General features: G+C 38.8%; 1 long non-coding RNA gene across 1 annotated transcript; it reads right to left on the bottom strand.

The window, feature by feature from the left end:
- Positions 1 to 16,861: 16,861 nt before the first annotated feature.
- On the bottom strand, positions 16,862 to 21,172 carry LOC115947194 (uncharacterized). Its single transcript, XR_004081143.2, has 2 exons — positions 20,727 to 21,172; positions 16,862 to 18,235 (listed from the first exon to the last, which is right to left on the bottom strand). It is a non-coding gene; the product is annotated as an uncharacterized lncRNA (long non-coding RNA).
- Between the last annotated feature and the right edge of the window lie 1,644 nt (positions 21,173 to 22,816).

Consider the following 22,816-nt stretch of genomic DNA (forward strand, 5'->3'; position numbering starts at 1 on the left):
CTGTTGAGGGGGGTGTTAATAGAGTGGCTTGCTGGGCACCTGGAGGTCAGCCAAAGTCAACCACCACAACAAGAGAGGTGTTTTGAATGATGAGAGCTACATTAACGAAGTCATGTTTGGTACCAAAGTGGCAAAGCTATCTTCCTTTACCAAAACACACCAATAGTGTAGGTTCACTATGCTTTTTAATGATACAGGTCCAGGTGGTATAGCTTCAGGGATGCAACTCTGACTGACACAGCAGTGCCACAGAACTCAGGCCTTAGTGACAGTATTTGCTAAGCTGATGGCTCTCACTGATTCTCTGAATCTCCTGGCAGACGTCTGCCTAGTGATTAGCATATATAACTGGGAGTCACATTACCTAGGGCCTTTAGCTAGGGCATTGGCTTGCTGGGTAACCTTTAGTGAGACACTTCAGGTTGTTCTGCCTCTTTTCTCTCCTGTACAACAGAAAAAAGTATTTCAATGAGGATATAAAACTTAATTCATTAGTATTTGTAAAACATTTGCTGATTTGTAGAATAATGGCATTAAACCTATAAATAATTCCTATCTTAGCTCTATATAAAAAGTGCCTTCCATTTATAATAAAAATAGAGGTAAACCAAAATACTACAGAAAGTGAGAAGAGAAAAATATCTCTGGTTCTCGTTCAGTCTTATATGTGCAGTTTTTATGATGGACTAAAACAATGAGAAACTTTAACAAGAGTAGGATGCTCTTTTCTCCCTGCCTTGATTTTTAAGATATGTTTTAAAGGTGTAATATAAAAGGATTCTGTTTAATATAATACCATATTTTATCAAATAAATAAAACCACTAAGGATAATTGAAGCTTATTAGCAATCTATGAGAGTAGCAAATACGAGGCTTCCCTATATCAACTACTCTTTTAGAATTTTCCTTTCAGCAACTGTATGGTTTTTTTTTCCATTGTATTCCAGTGTATGGATATTTTATTTGGTGCCTTGGTAGTTTCACCAAGACTGTGTATTATGTTTTCAAACATTATTAGAAACTAAGTCTGACCAGGAAACAGGCAAACATTCTAATGACATCCTATTTTGAGGCCAAGACATTTTAAAAATCTTTTCTCACACTCAAACCTTTCTTTTTTTTTAAGAGCAGGTACTTGAGGTGCAGCCCAAAGTTGTTACTCTTTTTCCACCTGGGAGTCAGAGGCTAAATCCATCTGAGTCTGGGGTTGCTTCTTTCCTTCAGCAAGTCCTGAAGAATAACTTGTCTGCAAAAATGCTTTTCCCCTGCCGTTGTTTATTCTAGTTCAGTGCTATTTCTTTTCTCTCTGCAGATCCACCTTTCTTGGTATGTAGTGGATCTTTTGATCATTAGCAGATGGATGGCAAAAAACCTGAGAAGGGTAGCTCCCATGGATATTGCAGAATTAAGCAGGTGAGTATCAGGGACCTCTGACTAGCCACAAAGAGAACCTACAAGTGGTAAAAGGGTGAATCAATATGTTTATTTCCTACCTTTTGTTTCTTTTTCCTCGAACAATGAATAGAAAAATCAGTGTATTAGCACTTGAACTATTCTGTAAGCCAGACATATCAACCAGGTTATTCTTGCACACTTGTGGATAACCTATGTGCAGTGTGCTGTGACATTACCATGGAGAGCTCAAGAGGCAAAGTATAAGATCTTTGACAAATGTTAGGAGCTTCTTTTATATAAGATGGAAATACATATGCTTGATTTAAAATATTTGTTGTAAAATATGCAGGTACATGTTCATCCATTAGACAAAACCCTCTGACTGCCAAGCAGAATCGGTGCTTAAACTGCCATTATTACACAAGTAAAAGAAATTTGTAAAAGCTACTTAAAAGACAAGACTTCAGTAAATACACTGCCTTTCTGTCTGCACTTTTCTAGTTTGAGTTTCTTGTGGTGCATTTATATTCATATGCCTATCACATTCTTAATGAGTTTTCTTCTATAAATTGACCCTGACTGCTACTGTAAAATATAGCTTAAATGAAGTGTGGCTTTGAGACCAGTCAGATTATTAAAATATTAAAGTATATACACTGAATCATATAAAGAACTTTCTTGCTGATATTTCAGGACTAAATAATTTCTTTTTGAAAGCTGACCTTTAATGAACAAACTATGGTGCAAGATGTCCTCATACAAAGCTCTCTCTAGATCTTATTTTTCACTGCCTTGCCTCTTTTAGTTGATTATACATCTGCAAAATGGATGTAAAATAACACAGCTTAACCTAGTAGCCTTTGACACCTACTTTACTTAAGTACAGATGAGTATTAAGGTGCAAAACAGAGGAAAACTGCATCCATTGTCTTCTCTGTGAAATATAAACATGAGATGGTGGCAGAAATTAGTATATTCTGGTTATAACCAGCAAGCTCAACTCTAGGTGGGAAAAATTCATAAAAGCAAAACAGGCTTCTTGTATAAGCGTAAAAAAAGAATGTGTCCAGCTAAGTGTTTATGTACTCAAAGGAAATACATGCATGTAGTGCTGGAGATTCTTACAAAAATATCCATATGCCTGACTCTAGTGGGTCACAATGCCTTCGTCAGGATTTGACCCCAGGTCCTTATGTTTTTTCCTAGTGAATGTCACTCCAATACAAAACCTGCAAATTAATTCTTTGGTTGCACACTAGTCTGTATAAGTAAGCAGAAAATCTGTGTTGGTTACAAGTATTGCTGTGGATGAGAGAAAATTCTTAATTATATTTAAATGCATAAATGCACACACCCATACACAGATTCTGTTTTTCACCCTACAGGTCTCAATAAGCTACTCAGCTACCAAGTACCATATAAGTTCTTGAGATATTGTGACCAGATGGTTCACAGGGCTAGTAATGGATTATAATGCTTTCTAGCTCCAGATTGCCAGTTCAAATCTGGGTCAGGTTGACACTGTCTGAAAATTATTACTGTTTGGTGGCTCATGTGAATTGAGTTGGAGACCTCAATATAGCTCCTAAAGGCTCAGTTAATATAACACAAATGTCACCAGATGATTGTCGGTTTCAGAGCTCAGGCTGAAGCACACAGAAGTCAGTGGAAAAACTTCCATTGATTTCAATGGATACTGAATTAGGTCTTAATTATGGAGAATGACTCTTTTGTGCTCTTGGAAGTGGTTATTTACAAGGGAGTAAGAAGAACTCCCATGAACTGCTCCTGGGAGATGGGTACCACTACAACCTAGGATAAAGCAGAAGTAGATGCTTATATGTCCTTGTACTTCATGGAGTATGTGGATATTAGGAGGGGCCAATTTTTGACTAATCTTCCTCAGTATGGTTGAAAGCAGGCTTTTTCTGGCAGAGACTGGTAGAGAGTCAAAAGTCTCCCTGAAAGTTCACAATAATATTCTCTTGTTAGGCTCAGTGCTGGTCAAGGGGTCAGATAAATGGCTCCTAAATTTATCACAGTTCACCTGCTCTCACCTAAGGATATTTTTGGTTTTGTTTGAACAGTAGACCTCCTTTGAACTCCACAGATGATGACCTGGCTTCAGTCTGAGGCATGTTTTGTCACCATCCAGGCTCCATTAGTGCAGTAATGAATGAGAAGTGGCTTGATCCTTGGGGATAAGTGCCGTCATAGAGAAGAAATATTAGATATTAAGGACTCTTTAGTTTAACTGACTGGAAATTTAAATCTTATTTCCTAAACTGGAAATTAAACCTGGAAATTTAAAGACAAGTTAAAGTGGGAATTGAGGCACAGAATTATCTCAGTGGTTGATTAACCAGTGGATCAAACCAGTAAGAAAAATGGAGGAATTGTCATTTCTATCTTCGCATCAAGTTCAGATACATGTCTGGAATATACGCACTAATCAGATGTGCCATTGGACTGTGTCCAATAACACTATTTGCGTTGTGATGTAATATTATTACCAGGGGAGCCAAAAAGAGAGATAAAACTGAGCGGCTAGCCTGGTGAGCTACATATATCTACCCCTGCCTTCTGCTATTTTCTGATCTTGGTTCCCAGTCCTGCAGCAGCACTCAAGTACTAGTGTGACTGCATATTTTCTGTACTCCTTAAATTAAATTAATTCAGATTTCAAACCCAGCTCTTCACTGTATACCTGAGAACTCAATGTCTATCTAATTCGATATCCATCTAGGATAAGGTCACCCACCTAGTGAAAGAAGGAAAGGTGGCAGATGTAGTTTTTCTGGATTTTAGTAAGGCTTTTGGTACCTTCCCTCACAGCATTCTTCTGGACCAGTTGCCCAAGTACGAGATAAGCAGGTACATGGTGTGCTGAGTGAAGAACTGGCTGAAGAGCAGGGCTGAAAGGGTTGTAGTAAATGAGAGTCCATCTGACTGGTGACTGGTCACTCACACTGTTCCTTAGGGCTCAGCTGCAGGTCCAGTTCTGCTCAATACTTTTATTGATGATCTCAGTGTAGGAACTGAACACACCATTAGCAAATTTGCTGATGATACCAAACTGTGAGGTGCTGTTGATGAGCAAGTCCTTGCAGAGGGATATAGATAGTTTGGAGCATTGGGCAACCATAAACTGCATGAAATTTAACAAGAATAAAAGTCAGAGTCTGCACCTGGGATGGAATAACTCCAAGCATGAATATAAACTGGGAGAGGAGTGGCTGCAGCACAGCCCTTCAGAAAAGGACCTAGGAGTGCTGGTCAACAGCAGGCTCAATAGGAGTTAGCAGTGTGCCCTGGCAGCCAAGAGGGCAGACTGCATCCTGGAGTTCATCAAATATAATATAACCAGGAATTCAAAAGAGGTGATTATCCCACTGTATTCATTGTTGCGTGGCCTCATCTTGAGTACTGGGTGCAGTTCTGGGCTCCACAATTTATGAAGGATGTGGAAGTCTTTGAATGCATCTAGAGGAGGGCAAAAAATTGGTGAAAGGGCTGGAAAGCATGTCTTATGAGGAACAGCTAAGCATAGTTGGGAGAGAAAGAAGTTGAGGTGTGACCTCACTGCTCTCTACTGCTTCCTGAGGGGGGGGGGGAAGTGAAAAGAGAGGTGTTGAGATCTTCTCCCAGGTGGAACACGTGGGAAGAATTCAATGCTGTTATAGGGGAGTTTTAGACTGGACATTAGGAAGCATTTCTTTACTGGGAAGGTCATTAAACACTGGAAGAGGCTTCCTAGAGAAGTGCTCAATGCCACATGACTGTCAGTGTTTAAGTGGCATTTCAATCATGCACTTGATAATGTGCATTAATTTTTAGTCAGCCCTGAAGTGGTCAGGTAGTTGGACTAGGGGACTTTTGTAGGCCCCTTCCAACTATCCTATCCTATCCTATCCTATCCTATCCTATCCTATCCTATCCTATCCTTGTCAATAAAACTATTATTTGTTTTTTAAAATCCTTTTAGCTTCTCTTTATCAAAGCATCTGTGGCTTTATACTTACATTGATGCTGGTAGCTTAAGGATTTTACATTCGAGGTACATACCCTAAACAAAGATGCAGGTTTGCTATTGAATTTTAGAATCCCTCATTTATTTACCTGTATACCATTTAGCTTAGAGGAAAACAACTATCCTGACCAGGGTTTGTTGATAAACAATAATAATTGAAACTTTAAGATTGCTACTCTCCAGTAGAAGAACAAAGAAATCAGATTTTGGCACTGGGACAAGAACAAATAGATAGAGAGGAGAGACAAGACAAAAATATTTTCATAGAAGAGCAATATGGGTGTTCAATTTAGTCTTGAGATCAAGAGGAAGATAATCCAGAAAGACAGTTTTTATAGAGGTTAAAACCTGAAGGAAAGAAACTAATGAAAATTTACAATTCCATCTGGGCCTTTACTCTTTTAAATAGACAAGCAGAAATGTATAAAATGCAAAGATTATAGAATCATAGAATAGTTAGGGTTGGAAAGGACCTTAAGATCATCTAGTTCCAACCCCCCTGACATGGGCAGGGACACCTCACACTAAACCATATCACCCAAGGGTATTATTATACTATGTTCTATGTGCATGAAGAGGTAAAACCACAAACCAGAAAGTCATATCTTCGTTGTGATGCTGTCGAACAGGTTAAGTGGTGTGAGAGGTGGTTCCAATTTCAGCATCTAACATTCAGATAAAGGATGATGCTCTTATTACCAGAAGCCATATGAAATATCAGGTCTGTGCTTGAGCTGTGATATAAAATTAGGTAGGGTTTAAAGCCTGCTTACCTTTTAAATTTTATTGGTATTTACTTAGCAATGGATTACTGCTGATAATAAGATTATTGTATCTTTTCTATTAAACACAGCTAGGTTTTAATAAAAATGTCATTTTGATCACTTCAGCTACCTTCTTTGCATGTTTATAAACACAGTATTGCCCATAAAAAAGTTTAGGATGGCTGAAATGTCTATAAAGAGAGTCTGTAAAAGCTGTAAGAGGAATCTGTTGCTCAGATTCCTAAAATATTTCAGTGTCATGTATTTAAAATCATATGTAAATGTATTATGTTTGTGATTATATATTAAAAATATTCAATATAAAAATACCATTTTCTTTGGGAAACAATTGTCTCTTCATTTAGCCATGCAGTTTAGAATAGATTTACAGTCTTTCAAAGAAAGATTTCCCTTTGCATTAATTATCTTTTCTGTGCTGCTTTTCCCCTACCGCCTTCAATTGTCTCAGTAACTTTTAGGGTCATTTAATTGACAGTTATGATGGGTTAGACCACAGAATCTGTACTGAATGATCACAAATCCTGGACACTTTACTTAAAGATATACGTTTTTCCATATGTCTGTCTCATTTGTGTTTACACAATCAGCAGTTGCCAAACATTTAGCTACTCGGTGAGAGACACTAAAATTCTTGGTGACTGCACAGATTTGTACTCTGATATTTGGCACATGCCTGATGTGAAAAGGAGCAGAAGAGACTTCATAATGTCATCTTGAAGGTGAACCAATGTCCTGACCAGTAATGATTGCCCATACAAAGCTATGTAGGAGACCATTTTTGGTTTGAAATGTTCTGTAGCTGGATTGTAAGGATAATATCACATTGTAGTGGAAGTTTTTGCTTATATAATGAGAAATACAGAATAGCTCAATAATTGACAGCCTATTTTTACCCCAAAAGGTGGGTAAATTTTCTATTTCCTGAAGTTTCTTTCTCATTATTGATACACCTTATCTGGCCATATGTCTTTTTCCATTGCTTTTTTGCAGCTTTGCTCTAAATATAGAATTATGGCTAGACCTATGCTAAATAAGCATATGTGTGGGTAATTTAAAACAGAAAGCTCACGTGAGTCAAAGAATAGCCTGTTTTATTTGGGTATTTTAGCTATGTTCATGTATATTCATGAAGACAGTTAAAATTTTATCAGATAGAAACTTTATCCAGAGTCAAAGTGAAACCTCTTTAGGTATGAAGTAAGCCCAAATAAAATAAGATAACCTGAGACAGAAGGATCAGTACTCTGGATAATAATGAAGTGAGACCTTTTTTCCCTTTTGGAAAGGCAAGTAGAAAGTCAGTACCTCCTGGAGGTCTCCATGAAGACAATTAAATTTCTGTAATTATACATAAACACTATTAAAATAACGTCATAAGTTGTGGCACTTAGCATTATATACTTCAATCTGCTGCAAGTTAACATCTGCTCCAGGGTTGCCTTACAATGTGGCTACCACACTACACTTCCCTCTTTCTCAAAGACTGCCTTATATTTAACCCTTACAAGTTTGTACAAAAAAAACAGGCACATGTGTCACCAGCGTTTTCCCCAGCCATTTGGATTGGTCACGAAATCTTATATTGCTTCAGTTGATAACATGAAAAATATTTAAACTGAAAAATATTTAAACTAACCTAAACAAGATAAATATCAGGAAAATGCAAGGAACCAGATAAAATGTTTTTAGCACAGGAGCATTTGGGGGATCCCTGATTTCTATTATGTGTTTTCTAAAGTATGGTATCTAAATTTCTTGCACTTGTTCACTGCTTTCAGAAGGCTCTTAGTGATACGAGAGGAATTTCTGTGCATAGCTAACACGAACACTGAAGCAAGAATAGAGCCCTTTTAGTTCCCTCCTGTCTGTGGAAATCTTCAGATATTCTGAGCTGCCTTTTGATACTCTTCAGAAGCGTAGATGGAGCATGCTTGAGAATTTAAGTGTGATAATCCCATCTTGCTAGTAATATTATAAGTAATATTAAATGTCAAAAGATAATAAAAGAAAGACTGTCTGTTTGTTGTTTTTTTTTCCCAGCCAAAGAAATAGAGAGCTATTCAAGTTATTCAAAGCAGTAGCATATTTCACAGGTTGTGGTAGAAATCTGTCTAACATCAGTGCATTTTCTTTTTCCTTTATTTAAAATGCATTCAGACTTAGCTATTTGTACTTATTTTATGCATATGTCTGGGCAACCAAAGGAAGTAAGTGCTAACCAATCTCATAACATGTGCCTTGACAGAAAACATTATAGGTCACCAAATCCAAAGCTACTGACCACCAGCTGTGTTGCATTTATTATTAGAAAAGCTCATAGGAAAGCTGCCACTCTCACCAAGTCTGTGCACAGAGACCCAGTGGTAGCTGTCACTCATGGAGAAGTCAATTTGTATTGAAATTACAGAAAATACAAATAACAAATAGGTCTCTGGACTGCCAAATGATGGCCTATTTAGGGCACTTCATAAACTGTTCTTATCCATAATGAATCTGAGTGAAATTCTGTGATGTGACAAAACATTATGAGCCAATTGGGTCTTTTATAATTTATTTCTTTTTAAAATGAATGCAGTCTTCTTTGCGCTGATAGTGAGTGAGAGGGTTGAACAAGAGTTAATGCTAGCCAAAAAGGTATCAGTAAGATGGCTGAACAATGATTGCTGGAGTTATGGCTGGGTTAAGCTTTGCACTTTTGGAAGGGTTTCAACTTCCTTCTGAATTAAAGATCTAGGAAAATGTAGCCAGAGGATAGACAAGGAGCTGGGTAAGAGATAAAGCTTTGAAATAAGGATCAGACCTTATTTATGTTGTGTCTAGAACTGCTTAGTTCTGTGTTTTCTTATTTTCTGGTCTACTTTGATATGTAATAAAACCCACGTCTTCTCAGAATGTTGCTAAAAGTATCCTGGCATGGCTTTCTGGTAGATGTTTTTTCAGGGTGCTGTAAGTCTTCATTTGGATACAAATGCAGAAGGCTTGTCAAGCACTAAGATCTAAGATAGAAACAAACATTCCTTTTCCATCAAAAAATTTATTGACCAGAAAATTATTTCAGGCTGACCAAAAATATTTATGAATTCTGTTGGATTTGGCAAACTATTTTGGATAAACAAAACAACAATAAAAGAGGAAAAATTCTCTTCAGTAAAATCTGCTTCATTTCAGTCTCTTCAAAAGAAAATGCCTTAGTATTGCCAAATGACAGATCTGAAAATTCTCTTTAGAAAGAGATATTTAGAAAAGGTTTTGTAAAACTTCACACAAAACAAAATGTTTTGGCTGACCCACAGTGATTCTTCCTCCTTCCACACTCTGGTCTCTTAAGCAAATTGACAATGTTTATTGCAAGCAGACATGATTTTTTCTTTTTTTTTTTCTCTATCTTCTTTCTTTTTTATTTTTTGTAAGTTTTGTGAAGTCAACTTAGATATATGTATCTCTGCACCAAGATACCTCATAAGCACTTCCTGCTCTCAGTGGTTTATGCTGGCTTTCATGCTTTAGTGCTGTCTCTCTGACCCTTTGCAGCTTGTAGTAGCAGGGTTAATTTTTTAGTTCAGGGCAATAGGGAACTGTGTGACACGGCTCAAGCTGTAATCACACCTACCAACAGGTAGGTCTGCAACATCACATTAGTCTGGGGCTGACTGGATGTAATAAAAAAAATATCTAGAGCACAAAAACACTGTTACTATTAAGAACTTAACCCACATCCTAACGCAGTGCACTTTATCCGCTACCCCACCACTTTTTGCTATTTACCTGCAGTATTCTCTAGATGCTTATCTTCTGTTTTCCACTGCTGCATCTAACCACCTCCATGGCTGCAGAGATTTGTTTTTCCATTTCAGATAAAGGCCTGGTCTTGTCAACAAATGTTGTGCATGGCTTTAGGGTTAATGAAGTGTAGTAAGCACTGTTAGCTTTGCTTGCTGAGCATGTGGGTGTCAGGACTGTAGAAACAGGCTGGTTAGCAGGCACTCCAGGACTGGGAGTGACAGGGATGTTGGTGAACTACTCATGCTTGGGGCTGCTGTTAAGAACTGAGCAGAGCTGCACAGGATCTGGAAGGGTAGAAATGGGTTCAAAGTAGTGAATCAGTATAGCAGTGATATAAATCACTCCACAATCTGAAAGCCTAGCCCACCTCAGCCAGAGGAGCTCTTACCTTGTATTTGACTATATCTCTTCATTGCGTTGGGAGAGGTTCTAACTTCTTTGTGACCTTACATGACGTCTCTGAGTTATTAGACTAGGTGTCAAATACTTCCAGGGCAAACTGAGGCACAATAACTGCAATATTGTGTCCCTCTAATAGGGGTTGCCCTGCAGATGACAAAAAGGTTGTACTTCTAAATAACTGAGCTGGTGTAGATCCTGAGGTGCTTTTTCCTAGGGGTTTCCAACAATGTAGCAAATATGTTTAATGCAGTATGCACACTATACATTAACTTGGTAGGGAGAAAACTGTGTGTCCATCCCACTCTCAAACCATGGTGATCTAAACATAATTATGTTAAACACCTGTCTAGTTCATGTAAGAAATGTATTTCAAAGCACCACTAGCTGTAGTGGTGGGACAGGACAAAAAGAGGTTTCCTGGGATATAAGGCTGAACTTCTGAATTGTTTCACTGGGGTCATTGTGTCGAAATCATTAGGAGTTTGGCTGTTCCCTTGCATCACAATAAATATGAGCAGAGAGCTGAAGCACAAAAGTGCGATGCTGTGTGTTAAATTTATGTGAGTGCATACAAGAGAGGATGGGCATACTAAATTTTGTAGTTATATTCCACATATCATTTGATCCACCCCACTCAGCTTCTTCTCTGTAAGACTGTTTCCTGCATTCATGGGATTTGGCCTTTTCTGACTTCTGTTTTTATCCTGCAACTCAGCAAAGCCATAGTTATAGCAAACTCTGCTGCAATGAGGCAGCTTCCTGGCCTGGCGATATTGTTAAGAGGAAGCTGCTGACATTGATGGATTTCTGTATGTAGAAACTCGTGTGATAAGGAGCTAGTTTAGGTATCCTTGCACTGTGTTGACCATTGCTCAGGCACAACCATAAACTGAGAATCAAGGTTCAGCACTCCTACCGTATTGTTTGCCAGAACTTTGATTTGAGTGCCTGGAGAAACTTACTTCTTTTTGATGTCTGCTAAGAATGTAAACATACATAGTAACCCAGAAGAGATGGCTTATGCAATAACACTGCCCTCAAATAACGTTGCACATCTCGATTATTGAATCTGCTTTTCTGTTTTTCTCTGCAACTAAGCTACAAATATCGAATTTCTAGGAAAAAAAAAAAATCTCAGGTCAACCCTGCAGTGTCCTGTATTTACAAGGAAAATTTTTCTCTATCTTTGAAGCTACCAAGTTCCAGCTGTTCCCTGAGTTCACCGTTGTGCCAGGGAGGAATTGCTTTAACATTTGATAAAGAAACATTTGCTCATACAGACTGTTTAGTTTTGACTGTTGTTCAGGGGACATTGTCTCTTTGCTACCACTGGCTGTTTCTCTCCCTCCAGAGCAGTCTGCCTTGCTGACCACAAGGACGGTCTCCCAGCCAACATGATCATGTGTGGTTTTCACATTCGGCACCCTGACTACGAGGGTTGGATCATATCCTCATGACCCATATAAAATATGTTATCAATTTTCTCTCTTGCTATGATACATAAATTATTAACAGACCTCAAGCCTCTGCTACACCAACTATTTAAAGTCATGATTTTTTTCTTTAAACAATAGAAGCAAAGACATTACAGCAATTATTTTTATTCTGCAACATAAGGGGATTAGATTTATCGCTGTTGGTTCAGGTCCCACAGTAAAGTAGGTTTATTAATTGTTATCTTGGGTTAACAAAGGGAAGGAGGTGTCCAAAATCTTTTAACGTGCATCTGTTAGATTCGAACATGGGAGCTCTGGTGCTTGTTTTTACTCCTTTGTCTGCTTCATTGCCCTCATCCTGGAGAGTCAGAATAGTGCTGGTGGGAGAGTACAACCACTCCTTACAGAGTGAATCATGTCGAGCAAGCACATAACTGAATATGTAGTTTTGTTCTGACATAATAAATGTGAGTATAGATGCTAGAGACATTTTCCAAAGCCTTTTTTGCAGAGATAGGCAAATATGCATGTGCTGTTTCTCCTTAGAGTTAACAAACATATTGGGCTCTTAAACAGTTTAACCAAAATACATTTTTAATACTTTTTGGATGATGGGTTGGGCCGTGTAACTGCCATAGGAAAAGGAGAGGTAAGGATCTGAGACTGAGCTTGGATTCTGAGGGAAGACACAGCAGAATCAGACCCAGAGCCCTGCTGCTGCGAAACAGTCCAGGGTAATACCTGCTGTAGTTTCTGTTCCTTCTTCCTGTAGCAGTAGCTCATATCCTGACACCTCCTCAGGAGCAGCAGTGCAATCTGTCTTGCTGCCCAGGGCTCTGGCCCAGGCAGGAGCAGGAGAAGAGCTCCAAGTTGCTCTGCTGCCCCAGCAACTCCTATGCCTTTAGCTACTAAGTGTGAATTATTCAGCTAGCTTCAGGGAGGCGAGCAGTGTGTGCTGGTGAGTTCAGAAAGGCTGGGAAGATGGCAGCTGGAAGCAGCTGAAAGCACTCAGACCTGCTGTTTGTACCTGTAGGCTACTGTATGCTCTCCTGATGGGGATCCCACAAGGTGGTGCAAGTCTCAGAGACTATTGGTTGTGTGGATCTTGAAGGAGCTGAACGGCTGAACTAAAATTGTGTCTGCATTTTAGGCTGTTAATCAAGCATTTTTCTTTTTTTCTTTTTATTTTTCCCCAAAAAGAAACAGGGTTTTCTCTGGAAGCCAGACCAAAGCCTGATTGAGTAGTGCATTTATATTAGGTTTAACTAGTTAGCCTTTGCAGTTTCATAGGGTGTGTTTCTTATTTTCTGCCCAAAATAGTTGCATGAGGTTGTGGCATGTCTTTAAGCAGCAGATATTTTCAGGGAAGATGCACTCGTGCTTCTACAATGAGTGTATATCTGATTTGCAAGGATCCTTGAGATCCTCCACATTTTTCATGGGAAATACTGTCTCTGGTTTGCACTTCTCTAAGGTTGGTGGATACATTAAAAATCCTCCGAAGTTCTACACAATGATTTTGTAGCAATGACTTTTGGTTTTCATAACTTTTTAGTATGTCAGTTGATTCTTGCCTCACAAGTCAGTTCTTTCACAACAGAGTTCTCCATCGTTGGCTTCACATCCAAGCATCCAACAGCCTGCTATTTAAAAGCGAACAATGTCTAAGACATCATACATGATTATTTTGAAAGTCATATCATCATATTTCTGCAGTTGGAAGATCCTATGAATTTTGACTATTATAGGCACAAGAAATAATGATCATAAAAAATGTATGGTTTTTGTATAATAATGCTGTGTTCTTCATTTTTTTTTATAACTGGAAAAACCCCACAGCCACCATCAGTTAACAAATAATCCACTTTCCACTATGAGCTCTAATTCATAGATCAATGGGAACACGATGTTACGGTGAAGTATTGAGAAACATTGTACATGATCTGCTGGTTTATTCAATATTACAGCTGGGGTTTTTTTGTTTTGTTTATTGTTTGTTGTTTTTTTTAATTTGGAGAAAATGTAAATGTTTTGCAACTATTTTATATCGACAATGATTCGTCTTTTCTGTATGAAATACTTTCATCTTAAGTGCAGGGAATACTTTGCAAACTGGCTAGGGGATGCAGCAATTTTACTGTTTCCATTTATGTGGAGACAGTGAGACACACCCAAATTGAAACCTGGATGTGAAAGAGAATCTTCAATGATGCTCAGAACAGAGTCCCAGACTCCTTATTCTCCACAGACAGCATGCTATACTGGACTACAATCACTCTTGCTGTCTTTAGTATGCGTTCCATGTCCTCAGAATGGTACGGCATCCCTGATGCGAGAGCTTAAATCTTCCAAGCAAATATTTATGTAAAAATATTAGCAATTTAACTGTGACACTGAAAGGAATACTAGTTTGGGTTTGTTTCCTTAGAAGAAGACCAAGGACCAAACTCTTAACCAGATTAAATAAGACCCTACTTTCTTTAGATTTATGCTGTTGTCTGGGAAGAATTCACAGAGGGATTTGGCCTGTTTTCTGAATCATGAGCTTCTTTGAGGTTTACACATTGCTCATATTCTACCCTCTTCTCAGCTAAATGGAAACATGATTTCTATGATGCCTTTCATCTTCCTGAACAAATAGCAGTCTCTTCTGTTGTCCTGTGTAGTTTTCCCATCTGATTTCTTTCTGTCTTGAACAGCTGAGAAAACTAAATATGCCATTTCTGATTCATCAGGGGTCTCATTTATATTGTGTTCACCCATTTCCCTTGGTTGGGTTGTAAACAAAAACTTCCTTTGGCCTATCTTCACTTCTGGTTATCTGTATTAAAGACTAATTCTTCTTTAATTTACAATAGCACATGCTTGTTATCCTTCACAGGACAATATTGTCTCTTAATCTGAAAGAGCTCACACACTCCATATCTGCAGTAATTTCAGTTTCCTCAATGCCTAGAGGCATCTTCAATGCAAACTCTTTAGCTGACACATCTCTTTCTTTGCTGTGTTGCTCTTCAAGTTTCAGTTGTCTGCAGGGACACACAGAGGCCTTTTTCTCTACTGTCACCACCTTTTCACATCCTTCCCCCTGTGACTTTGCAGAAAGAATTCCCATTTATTTTGCTTGGAGACTGGAGTCCTTATGACAACAGAGATTGCAAAGGTTGCTCTTTCAGCCCCGAAGTCCACACAAACCCATGAGAAAAGCAGTTTGGTTTATGCCTATGCCAAATAAGTACTGCACTTGAAGATATATATAATGAAATCTTTGTCCAAGTGCATAAAGGCTTTCAGAGGCAGATGCTCACTAGTGCTGGAGACTGGGCTGCTTGCGCTTCCGGTTTGGTTCTGATAGTGGTCCATTCTCCGTGTACCATGTGCTCTGCACAGAAGCTGAATTCATTCAAAGGGCCAGCTCTAGTGTTTGTGGGATTATCTATCCTGCTTTGGTAAAACTGTAACTTTCTGTTAGATTAACCTCTCTTAACTAAGCCTAACCTCCAAAATCCCAAATCAAATGTATCAGAAAACTAACATATTTACTCCATTTGTAATACTCAGTCTACCCCATGGGTTCTGGTCTCTCCTCCACCCACTGCGTGGTGTCAGAATTTAGAAAGTAAGCTCCCCAAGAGAGAGTATCCAGGTATCCAGAAGAGTGACAAGAGGAGACAAAAAGAGTCCTAATCCCATCTGTTCCTTTGACACCACAAAACCAACTATCTAATAGTTTTTATATTACTTCTTGGCTATGAAAGATTCCAAAGCTTTTCAAGATAAATGTTATCCTGAGACAAAATGCTGTAGGCAGTTGTTTTCTATTTAGAAATCTTCTTGTCATCAAAATTATGCAAAATCTGATTTCCCTGTTAGTTTCTTGGGATTGTTAATAGACTAAATTTTTAACAGTATAGCTTTTTTCACCTTTTAGGGGTCCCAAAAATTCCACAAACTACCTACCAGGATTGCTTCACTCTGTGCAGCATTACAGCCATCTTCAGACTGAAATACAGTGATGATTTAGCATTGCTATATAAATTTTTAGAGAGAACATTATGAGAAATGTCATTTGCAGTAGAATTGCAAGGAAGACTTTGGTCTGCAGGATGTAAATTTCTGGTTGGAGTCTGACAAGGACAGCTGAGCAAATGGTCTCGTAAAGCAGCAGTGTGGGATTGCCAGTGTTTCTGATCTCACTGCCTCTTGTCCAGCAACAATGTCCTCCAGCATCATGCTGCTGTTTTGGTTCAGCTCTGACTCAGAAAGGAAAATGTCACCTACTGAGTCACTGGTGTCCTCTGTCATCTTGGGTTTCTCTGGAAATTTTTAATGCATGCAGGGAGACCGGAGTCAAACCTGATTGCTTTGTGAATGAGCCTAATGCAAGGATTACTAGGCAGAAGCAGGACTGGATAACATCTGTGAGGCTTCCTTTCCAAGGCAGAACTCTGCAGCCTGAACAGTCTCCCCTACCCTCCAGCTACCTTTTCCCTTGAGGATCTGTTTTGTTTGACCTGAGCTACTTGCTTTAATTTAGGCAGTGTGGAACATGTCACTGCTCAGCAACTCACTGAAGGCTGTGATCTACTGTCATTATTTCATTTCAGTGCCTCATCAGCTCCTGATGTGCTGGTTGATACATTAGTAATGTTTTTTTGCATGCATTTATCACTCCCAGGTGTCATGCAAATGTTGTGGGGACTGCAGCTGCTCTGCGAACCAGGTAGCAGGGCTGATGCTAGATTTCTCAAGCAGAGATGACTGCAAAGCAGGATTTAGTCTTAGCTGCAGGCTGCAACCACAACTATTAGGTTAGGTATAAAAAAGGTTGATGCTTTTGAGATCAAGTCTGTGGCCAAATGACAAGCCAGGGAATGTGTGCAGTGAACGATCCTAGGGAACTTAGGGACTTGTATACATTCACTGCTTAAACCCAAGGCCACTATCGCTTTGCAGGAAGTGTTATTTTAAAAAATACTACATTCTAGTTGTTTGGCCTAAAATCTCTCTCACTGTCAATGAATGCTAGATTCAGTGGATAATTGCACTAATTTATTTCCAATAAATTTCAAATTAAAGTTATACACTGTGGTGAGACTTGATTGAAAATCTTGCTGTTCCATTCCTCATTTGAAAACTTGTTCACAATTAGTCAAGCTGTCAGATACCCAAGGAAACTGTTTATTTATTTATTTTTACTGAAGGGGGAGGGGAGAGAAAAGCTATTTCTGTACCCATGTGGGAAAGCCTTTGGTAATCCTTTTTGTGTAGGTGAGATTTCAGAATACAGGAATCATAGTCCACCATGCAATAGCTTTTAGATCTTGCTTAATATGTTGCTTTCCAGTGATTCTAGCCTTAATCACAGGCTATTTCGTAGGTGTAAGTCCTAAAAAGAGAAATCAGATACCTGAAATGAGATATAGGGTATAATCTTTAAATACTTTCTCCCCTCCTCCCCTCTCCAGAGCTGTGAGCATAGATTTTACTTTGCCTTCACCTCCCTGGGGCTCTCAGCTCCGACTGACACCACTAGAGCAGCAGAGCAAGGTGCTATGCTGTACTTCTTGTCTAATAGCCTCTTGACAACAACATTTATCCAGAAAGTTAGAAATTGAGGTTCACTTTTTTTTTCCAGGAAAGCACTCCAGCTGCCTGGCAAGTGTTTCCCCCGGGAAGGAAGTGATCTGCTGGCTGCAGTGACTGGAGAGGGAAGACTGTAAAGGTGAGCAAGACTTTTTCAGCTTGTGGGCAAGAAACTCACTTGGCAGGCAGAAGGAATCACATTGTATTTCATTGCCTGTTGATACATAACTTCTATTTAACTTGTATTTAATTTTATTATTCTTCTGTATTTTCATGTGAAAATACAAAAGCAGTTCTGGGAACGGCACAGCATTTCCTCTCTCCCAGCAGTGACTTAACCACAGAGGTTCTGAACAGTTTTTTTCTCCTCATCCCCTTCCTTGTTACCAAATTATTTCCTCTCTTTTTTTTTTTCCTTTGTTCCTCCTCATATAACCATAGAATCAACTACGTTGGAAAAGATTTTGTAAGATCATCGTCCATCTTGCTTTGTCTTTGCTCCTGGCTTTGCTGAGGGATCATTTTATAGAAAGCTTTTGTATAGCAATCTTGGGTAAAATTAAAGCTAGATATTTTCAAAAGCAGAAAAAGTGGAAGGATAAGTTAGGCCATGGTCAAATAAATAGTGCTCGAAATGGTTGAAATGTTATTGCCCTGTATTATCTGCTGCAGCTCCTAAAAGTCAGAGAAGACAGGGTATAGTCTGAGATGGTTCCAATTCATTTGAAGCCAGAAGGGTTAACTTGATCCAGAGATGTAAACAGCTGAAGCATGTGGAAGCCTTCTGCAGTCAGGACTGTTTTCTAGTGCACCAGATCCTGTATGAAGTTATGGAAAAGGATATTATTTAATACAAGAAGCTTCTTTTCTGGAAGCGGGATGTAAACCTCTAAATAAACCAACATACGAGTGAAAAGAAGGGAGAAAGAAGGCAGACTGTCAAACTGCAGAATTCTTACTGTGCAACAGTCAAGAAAGTAGCGAACAGCGGAAACATCATGGACTTTCACTGCCCTGATAACATTAATGAGAAAATGTTGGCAGCAGTTTCAATGATTTTAAATCTGTGGTAATGTTGCCAAACATGATCTAATACTCAAGAAGTGAGCTATGTAAGCTTGCTTAATCTTAGTGCTAGAAATTATTTTTTCCTTCTGCATACCAACAGAAAAGGAGCTATAGATATATTCCCTGGCAAAATCACCCCTTTGAAGGCAAGATATCTTTCTGAATTGCAGAATGAGCTCCTTAAAGTAAATGGGCCATTAGTGATTGAATTCAATCATCCAAACGATAGCTCTAGCTGGCATTGGGGCTGAGTGCAGAATGACAGATTTTACTCTGCGTCATGGGCCGTCATCAAGAGCTCTCCAGAGACAGAATAAAAAGAAGAAGGTACTGCTGGGTCAACCTGAGAGATGGCTGCATCATGCATAGGTACGTGCTAGACAGCATGACTGCTTACGGGTGTGGTGCTGCAGCAAGTGTGCTGGCTCTCCTGCACACTACAGCAGCAGTGTGGTACCTGCATACAAATTGGCAGGAGAGGAAGAAGCACTCTCCCATATTATGGCATTTTTGCTGTTATCTCAACCCTCTTGGAGTCATCACCTCTTTATGGGAAGTGGCTGGACTGCTGATGTTGTGGTCATAATGACCTGAGGTCTTCCTTCATGTCCTTGGTGTTTGGTCAATATGTACCTACATCACCATCTACAGCAGAGCAATTCATCTGCCCCTGTGATCCCTGTCTGTGAGGGGAAGAGACAGCTGCCCTCTTATTTCTATCTATCTTTTTGGGTTTTTTTTTTTCTATCTGCACTCTTGATTCATTGACAGAGATTAAAAACCCGAACAAACAAACAAACAAACAAAAAACTCCAGATCAAATCCCACCTTTCCATAGTATCTGTATTTTGGTTTTAAGCCAAAATAGCTAATTCAGCATCCTTAGCCAGCACAGGGAAGCAGGACAGGAAGGACAGGAGGTACTGAGAAAGCAGCAGCAATCAGGGGATCCATGAGGAAACAATGCAACTCAAGGCAGAGGGCCCTCCTACCTCTAGATTATTTCATCAGCCCCAGATCTGCATCAGACAGGTTATTTCATCTGCCTGGAGACGTGGATTGATGTGCCTTGGGGGATGTGCTGCAAAACGGGACAAGTTTGTGATTGCATACCTCTCTGTTTCTGTGATAATGTGCTGCAGAATCAGGGTGGTGGCTGATTAAAAAACATGATAATTCAAGAGATCTGCTGGACATCTGAAAAATTAATGTGGTTATCTGTGTCTGAAGAGGAGCAACTAACCTTACAAGGAGAGCATCAAATTAAAAACTACTAGGAACCATACCCTCCTGCTATCTACATAGCCGACACACAGACACATGCAGACACTTGTTCTGCCTAAAGGGTAAACACAAGACTCTCGTATCTTGAAGGTGCAAATCTTAAAAGCTGTAACTTGGTGGAAGAGATGCTGGGAAACCAGCATATAACTATTGCTGGTGGCATCCTAAATTCACAGTTTATAGTTGTGATGATAACATTGACATAGGTGGTCTATAAACATATTCAGAGCCTACCTTACTGTGCTGGTAACAGTTTCATATTATCTATTTTCAGTTTGAAAACACAGGCCAGCTGGCCTTCCTAGTCCACTCCCATGTCTTTTCTAAATTGACAGGAAGAAGGTCCAATTAAAAAAAATATGACTTGATGTAAAACATTTTATCTCTATTGCTTAACAGTGTCCATTTAGATAACCATAGTCATTTGAGTCCGATGGATTTGCATAGATATCTCATGTAGCAGGAAGAATAAGCTGGTCATAAAATGCTACCATTTCACTACAAAAAACTTCAGGTTTTCTTTGCAGGAAACAAGTTGTGTGCACAATAACTGTTCCACAGATGTAGCTCTGTGTTGCCCTCCATAGGCATCCTCCCTTTGTAGGCATGACTGTAGGATAATATTGCTGCAATAAAGTCTGGCTTGGGCTTCTAGGTCTTTGATTAGAAAGAAGGATTGAGCTGGATCAATAGAGCCAGTTTTAATTAGGATGTAATAGTGAGTGTCAAAAGCTGCCAGACTCTGACTCAAGCAGAATAAGAAAGGATCAGGAGCCAACCTCAAAGGTGAGCAAAAGAGCAAATCTATAGAAGACGGGATTTTGAGGGAAGTCAGAACATCACTGTTAAGGTTTAGGAAAAGCCAAACAGCAGGAAAGTAGGAAGCACATTCAACTTGGCACAAAAATGATAATAAGCATTTTCCCCAAGTTGCTCTGCAGATGCCGAGCATATTACCAGTGAAATCAGTCGCATCTCAGTCTGGATCCTTTTCTTGGTTCAGAGTGTCTGCCTTCAGGTTATATTCATCTAAGAAGACAGAAACATTAGATAGGCCCAAAACATGAACTGAATTTTGATAAGCATTTGCTTTTAAAAGGTTATACAGAACCTGATTGCAATCAGCAGCTCAGGGTATGCTAGTCTTTTTCAGACACCCTCTATCTGCTTTGATATTTGGCTGTAGGTACATGCACAGTCAGAATTTTAGTAAGCAATTTAGATGTTCATACACAACTTTTCAGAGCCTGATTTCAGTCCATCTCCTTGATTAAAGCCCATGTATTTCACTATTCATTACCTCTAGTTCTATAGTAATGGCAAAGCTTTGCCTTCTGGCATATTTCTTTGGTTATCATGTGGCTTTTCTGATGGAGGGTTACAAAAGGTTGCAGAAAATTCCTGCAACCCTTTGTAAAATGTATGTTGAAATATTAACTCATGTTTCATTTTTCTCATGTTGAATCAGAATCTGCCACATGTGCACTTGGAATATTATTTCTTTTAACAAATAATTTCATTTATTTTAATGATAAAGCTATTATTCTAAATGACAGTATTGGGATCTTATTTACTTCATATTCTGTTACCCGTTAAAGTTCTGCCAGAATAAAATCACACCTTTATTTGCCATTATAGCTAAGTGTTTGAAAACTAGATCAGAGTTTGGGTGCTTGCCCCTGATAAGAAAATAAATAAGTGATTATTATAATTAAGCAAAAGGCAAATGCATTCAAAGGGTTGGGAATTTTGTTATCTTACTTTACAAAATGGTAAGAAAACCAGGCAGCCTGATGGGCTTCCAGCCAAACGGTTATCATATTATAACCACATGGGTCAAACTGTTTGCCTAATCACTTAATATTCAAACTTCTATGCACAGAATAAATTTTTCCCCTTTAGAGGAAAATGTATTCTCTTAAATTTCTCAATGGTCTGTAACTATCCCTTTCAATATAGTTGGTGTTTCACGATATATTTTGATATTTGGATGCAGACGTGTTTTTTCATGGCTGCAGATATGCTGCCTTGAAGAAGGTCTTGTTCTTTAGCTTATTCTCAATTACTTATTAGTGCCACTTTTTTGGAGATGGCAACTTCCAATCTGCTGGTGGAGCTACCTGTGAAACTACACATTTCAGCCAAGATAAGCTAGGTTAACAATGACCTAATATTTAAACTGAGTCTAATGAATTAGATTATCTTGAAAGAAAGAAGCAAGGCAATGATATCCATCTGTCCATGCCGTGTCAGAGATTTCTGAATCCCTCAACCAGACCTGACAGAAAGAGTCAAGCTTTGTGAAATTCTGTGGCTAAGTATTAATTAGTTTATACTGCCCTTTTTTCCTCAGCTGATTTGCAAGAATAAGAGAAGTTTAACAGTATGTTTAAGTAAAATAGGAAAACATTTTAGGACCACTTATTCACAGGTAAGAGGGTAGGTGGGTTAGTAGACAAAGTAATGGAATAATAGCAAATGGAAAAGGCTCATCGTAAGCTTAATTCAGTCAAATTACTCTCTAGTGCCAATAATGAACCAGAGACAGCAATAACAGATATAAGAACAAAGTTAGGTTTGGAACCTAGGAATGTGAGTAACAGGAGGAAAAGGGAGAGGATCATCCATTCTTGCAAAAAAAACAGTAAGTTTTCTTCTCAGGAAAAAAAATGCAAAAGAAAAGTCAGTAGAAGGAAAAATAGCATCAGTATGAATGCTTGAAGCAAGAGCTATATCCAGGAAGTTAACAATGTGCAATGCTGGTATCATATGCTTAAACTTTACAGAGAAGCTGCAGAAGCCTGCCTATGGGAGCTCACCACTGCACAAAGCCCTGGGGTTCTTTCCAGCAATAGCATGTTCTGAGTTTTCCCTCTAATTTTTCAAACAATAAACATGGATGGCAAAAAGGCAGCAAACAGCTGCTGTAGCATGGCAGATGATATTTATTTTCTTTTAAATTCTGAATTATAATGGCAAAAGGCTGAATTCTGCCCTTTTTTATACCAGTGTCTAGATCCTACCAGAGATGTCTCAGCATTATGAAT

The sequence above is a fragment of the Melopsittacus undulatus genome, chromosome 3, assembly GCF_012275295.1.
Source record: "Melopsittacus undulatus isolate bMelUnd1 chromosome 3, bMelUnd1.mat.Z, whole genome shotgun sequence".
Taxonomy (NCBI): domain Eukaryota; kingdom Metazoa; phylum Chordata; class Aves; order Psittaciformes; family Psittaculidae; genus Melopsittacus; species Melopsittacus undulatus.